Consider the following 12,382-nt stretch of genomic DNA (forward strand, 5'->3'; position numbering starts at 1 on the left):
GGCGTGGCTGAAGGAGATGTCTTTGCTGGACGAGAAGATGGCGTCGAGTGTGTGTCCGGCGAGGTGGGTGGGGGTGGTCACCAGCTGCTTGAGTCCGAGGGTGGCGAGGTTGTCAAGCAGGGTGGTGGTGTTGCGGTCGTTGTTGTTCTCCAGGTGGAAGTTGATGTCCCCGAGGAGGATGTAGTCGGCCGAGGGGAGGGCGTGCGGGCTGATGAAGTCGGCGATGTCTTCGCTGAATTGAGTGCGTGGTCCCGGGGGTCGGTAGATCAGGGTGCCTCTGAGGGTGGTCTTGGGGTCGGTGTGGATCTGGAAGTGCAGGTGTTCGGCGGATGTCAGGGTGTTGTCGGCGTTGGTCGAGATACGGATGGTGTCTCTGTGGATGATGGCGATGCCTCCTCCAGTCTGGTTGTCGCGGTCTCTCCGGATGATCTTGTAGCCCTCTGGGACGGCGATGGCGATGTCGGGCGCTGAGGAGTCGTTCATCCAGGTTTCCGTGAGGAAGGCAACGTCAGGAGCTGTGGTGTCGAGGAGGTTCCAGAGTTGAACGGCGTGTCTGTGGACGGAGCGGGTGTTGAGCAGGATGCACTTGAGGTGGTTGCTGCTGGTGTTCGGCTTGGCGGGTGCTGGTGCGGGGCAGGTCCGGATGCAGGTGAACTTGCAGGTGAGGCAGCTGAAGGGTCCGTGGGTGCGTCTCGGAGTGGCTCGGTAGCACCCGGGGGTTCGGCCGGTGTTGAGTGCGTTGAGGGTGGCGGCATCGTAGGTCCTGCGGGGGGGCTGGCAGGCGCGGGGGCCAGGGGGTCTGGCGCTGGGCGCGGTCCAGGCGCGGACGGGCGCAGACGGGCTTACCTTTGGCGCACCTTCGGCGCTCATTCGGTGCTCCCGCTGCGCGCGTCCGCTGCGCGGTCGCTCTGGGGGCGTCATAAGAGGGGAGCCGGGAGGGAGGGTCTGCGGGGAGGCGGGGAGCGCGGGAACCAATCGGCGGGCGGGGGGGCGGGGTCTCGTGGGCAGCGGTGGGAAACCAGGGGGCTCGGTGGCGGCGCTTGGCGGCCCTGTGGCGGCTGGGGCGGCGCTCGGCGGCCCTGTGGTGGCTCAGGCGGCAGGCGGCAGCAGGAGGTCCAGCAGGTAAGGAGCAGGCGGGAGGTGTGTGAGCGACCAGGCCGAGGGCACAGTGGTCACACCTGGGACGGGGGAGAGGGTCCCCTTAAGAGGGGAGCCGGGAGGGAGGGTCTGCGGGGAGGCGGGGAGCGCGGGAACCAATCGGCGGGCGGGGGGGCGGGGTCTCGTGGGCAGCGGCGGGAAACCAGGGGGCTCGGTGGCGGCGCTTGGCGGCCCTGTGGCGGCTGGGGCGGCGCTCGGCGGCCCTGTGGTGGCTCAGGCGGCAGGCGGCAGCAGGAGGTCCAGCAGGTAAGGAGCAGGCGGGAGGTGTGTGAGCGACCAGGCCGAGGGCACAGTGGTCACACCTGGGACGGGGGAGAGGGTCCCCTTAAGAGGGGAGCCGGGAGGGAGGGTCTGCGGGGAGGCGGGGAGCGCGGGAACCAATCGGCGGGCGGGGGGGCGGGGTCTCGTGGGCAGCGGTGGGAAACCAGGGGGCTCGGTGGCGGCGCTTGGCGGCCCTGTGGCGGCTGGGGCGGCGCTCGGCGGCCCTGTGGTGGCTCAGGCGGCAGGCGGCAGCAGGAGGTCCAGCAGGTAAGGAGCAGGCGGGAGGTGTGTGAGCGACCAGGCCGAGGGCACAGTGGTCACACCTGGGACGGGGGAGAGGGTCCCCTTAAGAGGGGAGCCGGGAGGGAGGGTCTGCGGGGAGGCGGGGAGCGCGGGAACCAATCGGCGGGCGGGGGGGCGGGGTCTCGTGGGCAGCGGCGGGAAACCAGGGGGCTCGGTGGCGGCGCTTGGCGGCCCTGTGGCGGCTGGGGCGGCGCTCGGCGGCCCTGTGGTGGCTCAGGCGGCAGGCGGCAGCAGGAGGTCCAGCAGGTAAGGAGCAGGCGGGAGGTGTGTGAGCGACCAGGCCGAGGGCACAGTGGTCACACCTGGGACGGGGGAGAGGGTCCCCTTAAGAGGGGAGCCGGGAGGGAGGGTCTGCGGGGAGGCGGGGAGCGCGGGAACCAATCGGCGGGCGGGGGGGCGGGGTCTCGTGGGCAGCGGCGGGAAACCAGGGGGCTCGGTGGCGGCGCTTGGCGGCCCTGTGGCGGCTGGGGCGGCGCTCGGCGGCCCTGTGGTGGCTCAGGCGGCAGGCGGCAGCAGGAGGTCCAGCAGGTAAGGAGCAGGCGGGAGGTGTGTGAGCGACCAGGCCGAGGGCACAGTGGTCACACCTGGGACGGGGGAGAGGGTCCCCTTAAGAGGGGAGCCGGGAGGGAGGGTCTGCGGGGAGGCGGGGAGCGCGGGAACCAATCGGCGGGCGGGGGGGCGGGGTCTCGTGGGCAGCGGCGGGAAACCAGGGGGCTCGGTGGCGGCGCTTGGCGGCCCTGTGGCGGCTGGGGCGGCGCTCGGCGGCCCTGTGGTGGCTCAGGCGGCAGGCGGCAGCAGGAGGTCCAGCAGGTAAGGAGCAGGCGGGAGGTGTGTGAGCGACCAGGCCGAGGGCACAATCATGCAAAACATTGGTCAATGTAACTCTCCTCAGCTCTTGGCAAAAGGTCTTCCATCTGAGGAATACGGCTAAAGTAGTTCCTACCCTTCCCAATAGACAGGAACCAACCTATCAGAATAAGTCATTTTACCTCAAATACTAAAGCCATCTCCTGCTGTGTGCCCCCAGGATATTAGCTCTCATGACATCTCTTCAACATTTACCTAGCTCCTTTGACAAATAATCTGGCAGCACTAATTGCAGTTCTAAATTAACATGGATAACACATCAACATCTAGGTAAAAATAATGAGGTGGAGTGCAAAACAATCTAAACCTGCTTGAGCCACATACACCATTGTATAAAAGAAGATTTTCAATGACACAAAAGTTATAAAACGGAGTTCTTAATTATCGTAAAAGTCGCTGTCCATACAGCATTTTGTATATTGGTCTCCAAACTGGAACTACCAGAAGATCAATTATGATTGAAAAAAAATCACAGGTATACAGCTTTAATGGAGTTTTTTCCCTTTCACTACATATATAGACTATAGTTTTGCATTTGACTTTTTCCTGCCATTAATGGCTCCACTGAAGCAGGCCTTGTAAGAAGCTGTCAGAGATGGAGCTCTTCTGGAGTGTGGGTAATCATGTCCACCTACAAACCTTACACCAGAGGCAGAAAACATCACCTTGGGGACCTTTCTGTAGCCTGATCGTCTTCGCTGTGCCCTCACCCCATGGAGGTTTGTGGAGGGTGTGCAGCAGGCTGCGGGTACAGCTCTGCTGGGTGGCCCGCACGATTGGACCACACGCTGCTCTGCCTCTTGCTGCCTATGGATACTATTGATACCCTGGACATTCTTGACATCACGTCTTGATCCCCAAATACTTTAACACATGGAAGGATTACTCCAGAGATCAGCTTTTCTGAGGTCTCCTTTGAAGCACATGGAAATCCAGGAGTCTCAGGCTCCAATAAGAAAGACTACAATGAGAAATTCATTCAGATAAATCTCGACCCCTTTCTCACACTGGAATGTGCTAACCCCCCTCTCCTCCCACCTCTTCCATCGAGGATAGGAGGAATCCAGGTGTCCATACACTGCTATGAAAATGTAATTCCTGCCTGTATCATATTCATATATTCCTATATAGTATAGGGTTAAGCACCATGAAAATAACCAAGAATGTACCAATCTCAAATATGGATATCTTTTTAAAGTAGTTTGAAGTTTCCTGTATTATTGAATATGTTTGCATATACATGGCCCAAGTGTGCCCGTCAGCCAGAATGCTCAGGGTTGTACATTTGCAAGTTTCTTAGAGGTGCAGACTTGCTTTTGAACTTGGCAGGTGAAAGCAGGATTTATTAGAATAATGAGCCTAATATTGTATGTATGAATGATATCTTCTCGTCAAAGAAATCCAGTTTAGGAGATGATGGGAGAATAAATAGGAAACCTGGTTGTATAGGTAGGACTGGGAGGAGTCCAGAGAAAAAGAGCATCAGTGCAAACCCAAGGTAAAGAGAAAAGTGGGCGCTAGAAGAAGTGCTAGCAGGGACAACAGGCAGGATTGCCAGGACCTGGAGCACAGACCTGTAAAGAATGAACATGTGAGAGACAAAAGCCCTGTGATCAGTTTTCCTGACATTTTCATGAGACACCCCAGATGTGGAATGAAGGATCATTGAACGCAAGGAGCTCTTTGGGTGCACAAAATCTTCCCTAACCCCAACCACGAGATCAATTAGGAGAGTAATATAACCGCAGCGAACCCAATTCCATTTTTAGTTTCCTTCCCTCCATGGGACGAGTGGCAAAATGATCTGAAGGACCTTCAAAACGCAACATAAATGATATTTCCCATGTTGAATTTATTACATGTGCAGAAGCAGGCAACAAAGAGAAAAATAGGATGTGCTAGGTGTCTGGGTTTACAGACTAGAGTTGTCAAATTTAGGCATTGAGATTAATATGGTGCCTCTCAGAAAGGAGTGAGGAATCTCCAGAACAGTCCTGCATTCAACTGTAATGCTAACTCTGACATCAGAAGTAGATGTCCTACTACCAGCAGGTTTACCAACCTAAGGGGTCATAGTATGACCCGACCACTATGGGTCCAAGGCTGCAAATAAGCTGTGCTCAACATGAGGTTATCAGAAGGATAACAGACTATGGCACCCATAGTGAAGGTAACTGGGTCATTCTTTCCTTGCTTGGAAGATCCGCTCATGGGACCTAACAGATGCATGGGAGAAAGGTTATTATCCCCTACCAAGACCTCTACAACTCCGTGGCGGTAAACTTGATGCACTAGTCCGTCCTAAATATAGGACTCTTTATACAATTACATTACCCTTATATGAAGCAGGTTACCATTGGCTGGGCGACAGTGTATATCTGTTGATAGTTTCTTAAAAATCTTAAACTGGAATATAGCAAGCATTGCACAGAAATTAAGATTGGCGTTATTATGTGTCAATTTTTCTATCTGTAGTTAACAAGCGAACTTGGCAATTGACCCGGTTCGTAATTCAGGGTACACCGCATTTAGTATCCCTGCTGTTAAGGGCACCAGAGCTAGATCCTCAGTAGGGTTGACAGACTGGGTGCATGCCAGCTTGAACTGTACCACAAATGAAACAACTACACATCACAAGGATATTCAACAACTGCTAACTTCTAAAAACTGATAAGCAATTGAAGGCTTTTAAAATCTAAAACATAAGGTAGATGAAATGATCCAATATGTTTAAAGATGTTTATTATCATCAAATGCAGCACAGCAACAGGAACCTTCAGATGCTCAGGGAAGCCCAGTGCAACTGACCCCCTGTGCAATCTGAGATTCTAGCATTACATTCTAAATAGAACTGGAATGTAAGAGGACAAGCAGAAGCATAGTAAGAAGACATGTAAAATACAACATACCTCCCTTGTTTACAAAAACGAAAATACAATTAAGAAAGTATTGTTTAACAAAAACCTATAAAACAAAACTATCTAGCATAATCTAACAACTTCGTGGGTAATGACCTTGTTCGAGAAGAATCTTTAACTCTCAGAGCAACAGAATCATTGTGTAACATTGTGGTATCAGCAGTAGATAGAGGTGACTCACGAAACCTGGCGGAAGCAGGTAAATCTGAAGGTGATCGATTGTAATTTACCTGACTGGGATTATGAATGAGCCTGGTATTCAGAGGACACTTAGCAACACGTCTGACATTCCACATCTTACCATCCTGAGTTATAAGCGAATTCCTAAAAACTTTGGTGACCTTAATGGGCTTAGAAAACTTGTTCGAACATTTCCTTAGGAAACCAGGTTTCTTAATTCTAACAAACTCACCCACTCTAAAATTATGCTCCTTTGTATTCCATTTACTGTCATACCATTCTCTATATTTCCTTTGTTTTTCTTTAAAAATAATACTAGTGTCCATGATATTGCAATCATTCCTGATATTATTACCACACTTCTCCTTGAGCCACCAAGGACAAATATGAGAAACAGGCTCTCTTCCCTTCAACAGGCGTAAAGGGCTAACCTCAGTAACAGAATGTGGGGTGATTCTATACATCCACAACCTTTCCCTTAAAGCATTTTTCCAATCATGTGTCTGCTTAAGAATCTCAGATATGTAATTTTTTAGTACCCGTTTGAAGCGTTCAACCAGACCATTCTCGTGTGGTGCATACAATGATGTAGTAACATGTTTGATATTGTGACATTTAAAATACTCTTCCATATCTTTTGAAGTCAATTGAACCCTATTATCAGTGACAATGATTGATGGACAAGCTTCTCTTGTAAATATTTCTTTAAAGAACTCAACAACTTTATTAGTAGTAGCCATCGGAACAAATTTTACCTCTGGCCATTTTGAGTGGTAATCTATTAGCACTAACGCATAACTAATGGAAGATTAAGGAACGGACCAGATATATCAAATGCCAATTTCTTCCAGGGTTCTTCCGGCCATTCAGTACTTTTAAGATGCGGAACATTTACTTTAAACATTTTTTCATTAGAAATGCAAACATTACACTCCCTAACAACCCGATCTGCCATGCGATCCATTCCTGGCCACCAAAAATACGATCTAATTAATCGTTTCATAGCCGACATCCCTGGATGAGACTTATGAGCTAATGTAAGAATCATCTCACGCACTCCAAAAGGTGGAACACACTTTCCATTTTTATATACAAAATCACCTTCTAACTCCAATTGATCTGCAACATTAAACATGGGAACCAGATCTTCGCTAATATCCTTCCTTCTTGGCCAACCTTCCAAAATGTAATTTTTCACTAACTTCTATAGAGAATCATTCTCTTCACAAGATTTCCATGACTCCTCAGATATGTCTGAAAACGCACCTACTACCACATCCTGAATTGTAGTAATAATTTCTAATTTATCATCTTTTACGTCTGAATCTGAATAACAAGGATGACGTGATAAAAAAATCTGTTACATTTTTTTTTCCTGGGACAACCTCAGACTTAAAGCAATACTCTTGCAACCTGGATGTCAACCTAGCAATTCTAGCTGTGGAGTTCCAGCCTTCACCTGGGGAAAGTATGTTAATCAAGGGTTTGTGGTCCGTTCTCAACGTAAAATTTGCACCCCAAATGTAATTTCTAAAATATTCAATTGCCCATACACATGCGAGTAATTCTTTTTCTATTACGGCGTAACGCCTTTCCGTCTCATTTAGCGTTCTAGACGCAAAGCATACATTCCACTCTTCATTTCCAGACCTTTGTGATAGAACACCCCCAATTCCATACAAGCTTGCATCAACCATGATGATACAATGTTTGTTCATGCAAAACGGTCTTAATATTGGAGCATTTAAAATGTCCTTCTTAATAATATTGCAAGAATGTTCCTGTTCTTCTGACCACTCAAACACATTATTCCTTCTCAACAATCTCCTCAAAGGTTCCATTTTACTAGCAAAATTTTGCACAAATTTAGAATAGTACTCTCACATTCCTGCAAAAGATAGTAACTGCTCCTTGTTTTTTGGAGAAGGAGCATCTAAAATAGCATCAACATTGGATTTTTTTGGAATCACTCCATTCCCCGTTAGAGTATGATCCAAATAATCCACAGATTTTTTAAAACATTTTACATTTGTGAGCCTTAAGCGTCAAGCCATTTTTTTTAATCTATCACACACTAATGAGAGATGTTTTAAATGTTCTTCATCATTTGAAGAAAATATTAAAATGTCATCCTGAAAACATTTTACGAAGTCATCAATATCTTTGAAAATATTAAACACTATCCTCTGAAAGACCGATGCCGCAGAGGCCAAACCAAAAGGCATTCGGTTATACTGATATAAACCCTGTGGAGTGATGAAAGCTGTCAAAAGTTTGGAATCATCTGTTAGAGGAACTTGATGATATGCTGACCTCAAATCAAAAGTGGAAAACACCTTTGCACCTTCCAATAGTGATACCACCTCGTTAATATTCGGTAATGGGTGACAATCCACAACAATTTCAGAATTCAATGCTCTCAAATCCACACATAACCTTAATTTTTTATCCGGTTTGCGGACTAAAACAATGGGAGAAACCCATTCAGATGAATTGATAGGTTCAATAATGCCCTCAGATGCTAGTTCTTTCAACATCTCTTTTAGCTCATCTCTTACATTTAACGGTACCGGTCTAATCCTTTGCCTAACCGGTGTAGAGTTATTTTTGAGTTTTATTTGATGAGAATAGTGTTTAAGTTTCCCTAAAGAATCTGTGGGAACTTCCTTATAAGAATCCTTAATGAAGTTTTCCATATCCTCTGACCCTGTAAATGAGACGTACATATTATCAAGAGATACATCCAACACTACGGGTTCTTTAAGTCTTGGATTCAGCATAATTCCCAGCTTCCATTGATCCCTCCAACCCAAGACATTTATACCTTTAACCAAAATATACAGTTGTATCTCTGCCTTTCTGGTCTTGAACAGGATTGAGGTTTTGAAATAACCCATCAAGTCAACGCGTGACCCATCATAACTTACAGGATTTATATCTGGTGAATAAATCCTACTTAGATCAAAAACCCTGTTAAGTTTTTCTTCAAAATATTGTCTAGATATTATTGTCCAGGGTGATCCAGAATCTGCCATAAGATCTAGACTCACATTGCCTATCAGAACCACACACATGGGTGGTTTTTTAATTGACCCAACCTCCTCATCCTCAACTGTAGCAACATTATCCAGGAGAGACAAAATAAAACCTGAAGTTTGTGATACATCACCATTCACAGTATCATTTAGTTCTTGTGTAGAACCTTGAGACGTGCAAGAAATTCTGGAGCGATATTGAGTAGTAAATTTTCTCTGATCCCTACACATGTTTGCAAAATGTCCAATTCTTCCACAGATCTTACATTCTCTTTTCATGGCTGGACATCCAGCAAATGAAGCTATGTGATTTTTGTTTCCAGACCTGTAACATAATCAGTTTTTCCCCATTCTATCAAACTTTCTAGGATTATTAAAACTAGCATTTTGAACTGACGTAGAATTCCAATTCTGACTTTCATTTTTAAGCTCAAGTTGGCGTTCGACAACAGCAATTTCTTCCTGTTTATCCGATTTGTTACCATTATCCTTTACTACATGCATCCACTTTTCCGTCTGTTCAAACGCTTTTGCTGTGGAAATTGCTTCTGATAACTTTGGATCACCCATCACCCATAGTTTTTGAGTTTCCTTACACCTTACATGAACTATAATTTGATCTCTTCGTCTGTGATGTTACCAAAGTTACAATGTAGACTTAAAGTGCGCAACCCCGTTAAGAAGTCGTCAAATGACTCTCCTTCTTGTATCCTAGTATAAAATTTGAACCTATTCAAGGCTATGTAACTTTTTGGTTTAAATCTTTTTTCTATCCTAAGTAAAGCTTCATTGTATACATTAGTTGCTTCTCCATTTTCCGTAATACTTATTTGCGGTAATGCTCTAAACACCATTTGTCCTTCTGACCCTAAACAGTGTAACAAGATGCTTTTTTTTCTTTCCGCTCCCATCCTTTCACCATCAATCGCTTTCATATAATTAATAAATTCCTCCTTCCACCTAGCCCATGGAAGTGGTGGTTCCCCTTTAGTTTGCTAGAACTTTGCTGGCGGATCAAATTGCATGTTTTAAGTTAGTGGTACTTCCAGCTTTTTTAAACTATACTTTGTCCATTAATATTATCCTGTGTGTTCTTCGTCTGGTTAGTAAATTGAAAATAGTTAAGGCAAAAAGTAGTGGAAACCACCCCACTATCATATATCCAGTGAAGTCTTACTTATAAATTTATATTTTACCAGTTAATGACGGTATTTTCAAAGTCTTGTTGAATCTACCTCCAGTAGTTATGATTTTCAATTTTGATCCTCTTTTGCCCAATGTATATACTTGCTAACTCTTGAGTCTACTGACCTTTAATGATGGCAGCAATACTCCTTTCCAAAATAAACCAGCAAATGAGCCATTTTGTTGCTTCTTAAAACGCTGCTTGTGAACTATTTCTGCCAAACGTGTGGTTGCTAGGTTACTAAACCCCAACCGAATGACGAAAATGCTGCGTGTGAATCCTTTCGTGTGGTTGCTAAGTTACCAAACCACAACAAAATGGCCGCCACGTCGTTTTGTCACGACGCACGTTCCCAGCAGCACTCCCGGCTCCCAAGATGCAATGCGTTTCTGTGACGCTGGCGGAGTGACGAAGAATACTCTGCAGAACAATGAAGGTCCTCACTCCACTCCAGCTCGCGAACACATAAGGCAATTTCAAAAAATGCCTGCAGCGTCGTTGATGTATCCAAATACCATGGTAATCAAGAAACCTGAAATCTGTTTAAAGTCGAAGTTTACCTCCTACACTTGCATTTCTTTGTAGAGGTGAACAGATAGTACTTGTTTCTTGTCTATGAATGCGGTTGACCAGAATTAGGCAAAGCTCATCAAAAAGGTAGTCTTCCTTAGAGATCCTGTAGAGTTTCTTCTTTTCCTTTCGTTGTTCCTTACGCGAAAAGCAAAATTTTCGTAGATATCAATGTTTCTTCTTTCATCTGATTGTCGTTATAATTTTAATAACTTCTTTCTTGAAAAATCTATAAATCCTTTCAAAATGGGTTCTGGAACACTGATCTTCTGAGCTGCTGTATTAATAGTTGAGAAAAGTGTTCCTCCGCTCATCGCCAATGAAATGATCCAATATCCAATATGTTTAAAGATGTTTATTATCATCAACTGCAGCACAGCAACAGGAACCTTCAGATGCTCAGGGAAGCCCAGTGCAACTGACCCCCTGTGCAATCTGAGATTCTAGCATTACATTCTAAATAGAACTGGAATGTAAGAGGACAAGCAGAAGCATAGTAACAAGACATGTAAAATACAACAGTAGAGTCGGCAATTGCATCTGCTGGATTCCTGTTTTAATTCATCATTACATGTTTGCACCATCAATGGGACAATATAGCTGGTTTTAGCAGGCGATTTTAATACTTTCTTTGAACCACCAAGCCACTGCAGATGGTGCTGTGCCTCTGGGTGGCTCAGCCAACCCCAGTCCATGGGCATGAAATGGCAGAGCCAAATCAGATTCACCAACACACTATACTTTCCACACTGGTCTGTGTAAGAGCATTATAGATTATATAATGGTTGGTCTCTTTATCTGGCACCTGGTCCTTAATGTGTCAGTGATGGAAGGCCTACAAAGTGATCACAACCCTTTAGTTTTACAACTGGCCCCTAAGCTTACTACTCACGCCTTTAAAAAGTAACAATAAAATCACAATTATTGACAGCAGAGCAAGCTACAAGTGCCAACTGAATCACCAAAAAAGTCATGGAAACATTCTAAATGGCAAGATCATAAGACTACTGTTAATTTGAAGGACTTATGAACCATTTGGCATATCCAGAAGTTCATATCACCTAAGACCCTTGCTGAAAACATTTCTCAGGTCTATAATGTACCTTGACCATCCAGCACCGGCACAGAATGGTATGGACCCTCGAGTTTATATTTGGGAAGGGGTGGGGGTCTATAAAAATAAAGCCTTTCATGCTAAAATAAATATTTGCTGCTATTAATAAACAAAAGAGGGGCTACGTTCGGGGGATTGACAAAGTTCCAGCTGAATTCTATAAATTTATTGAGGCATTCTCAATGCCCAACGCTATATTAAGAGGGGCTCTGATAACACCTTCTTGGCTTGAAGCTGAAATAGGACCAATGTACAAGATAGGTGAAATATAAGATTCTGACAATTACAGCAGATCAGTCTTTTGATTAATTTAGAAAAAAAATGCATTTTGCAATATTGTCTAGGCATGAGCCAAGGGGCGAGTCTAACTCGATCTGGTCTATAAATCAGGTTTTATCTAGCAAATAAAAGACCTGCAGAATTTATCAGGTCTTTAGGTTTCATTGAATTTTGTAAAAGTTTGCAAAGCTGAAGAGAGTACTTTTACATGTTCCGTTTGTGGATCTTCTATCCGATTTGACTAATGTGCAGAGGGACTTACTGTGCAACTCTCTTCAGGAGATGGGCATTCTCCTGGACCTTTTAAAGATCTTAATTAGCCTCCATGATAGGAGCTTGGCTACCTTTAGCTGAGAAGTTGTATGGGAAAATCAGCCAATCTTTGTCAGTGAACAAGGGCATCCACCAGTGTTATTCTGGGGCTCCCCTCCTTTTATGTTTGTATATAAAACAGGTAGGCGAGGAGGTAAGCCATTGCACTAATGATGCCCCCCAGCCTTGGCGGAATGAT

The sequence above is a fragment of the Triturus cristatus genome, chromosome 7 (assembly GCF_964204655.1).
Source record: "Triturus cristatus chromosome 7, aTriCri1.1, whole genome shotgun sequence".
Taxonomy (NCBI): domain Eukaryota; kingdom Metazoa; phylum Chordata; class Amphibia; order Caudata; family Salamandridae; genus Triturus; species Triturus cristatus.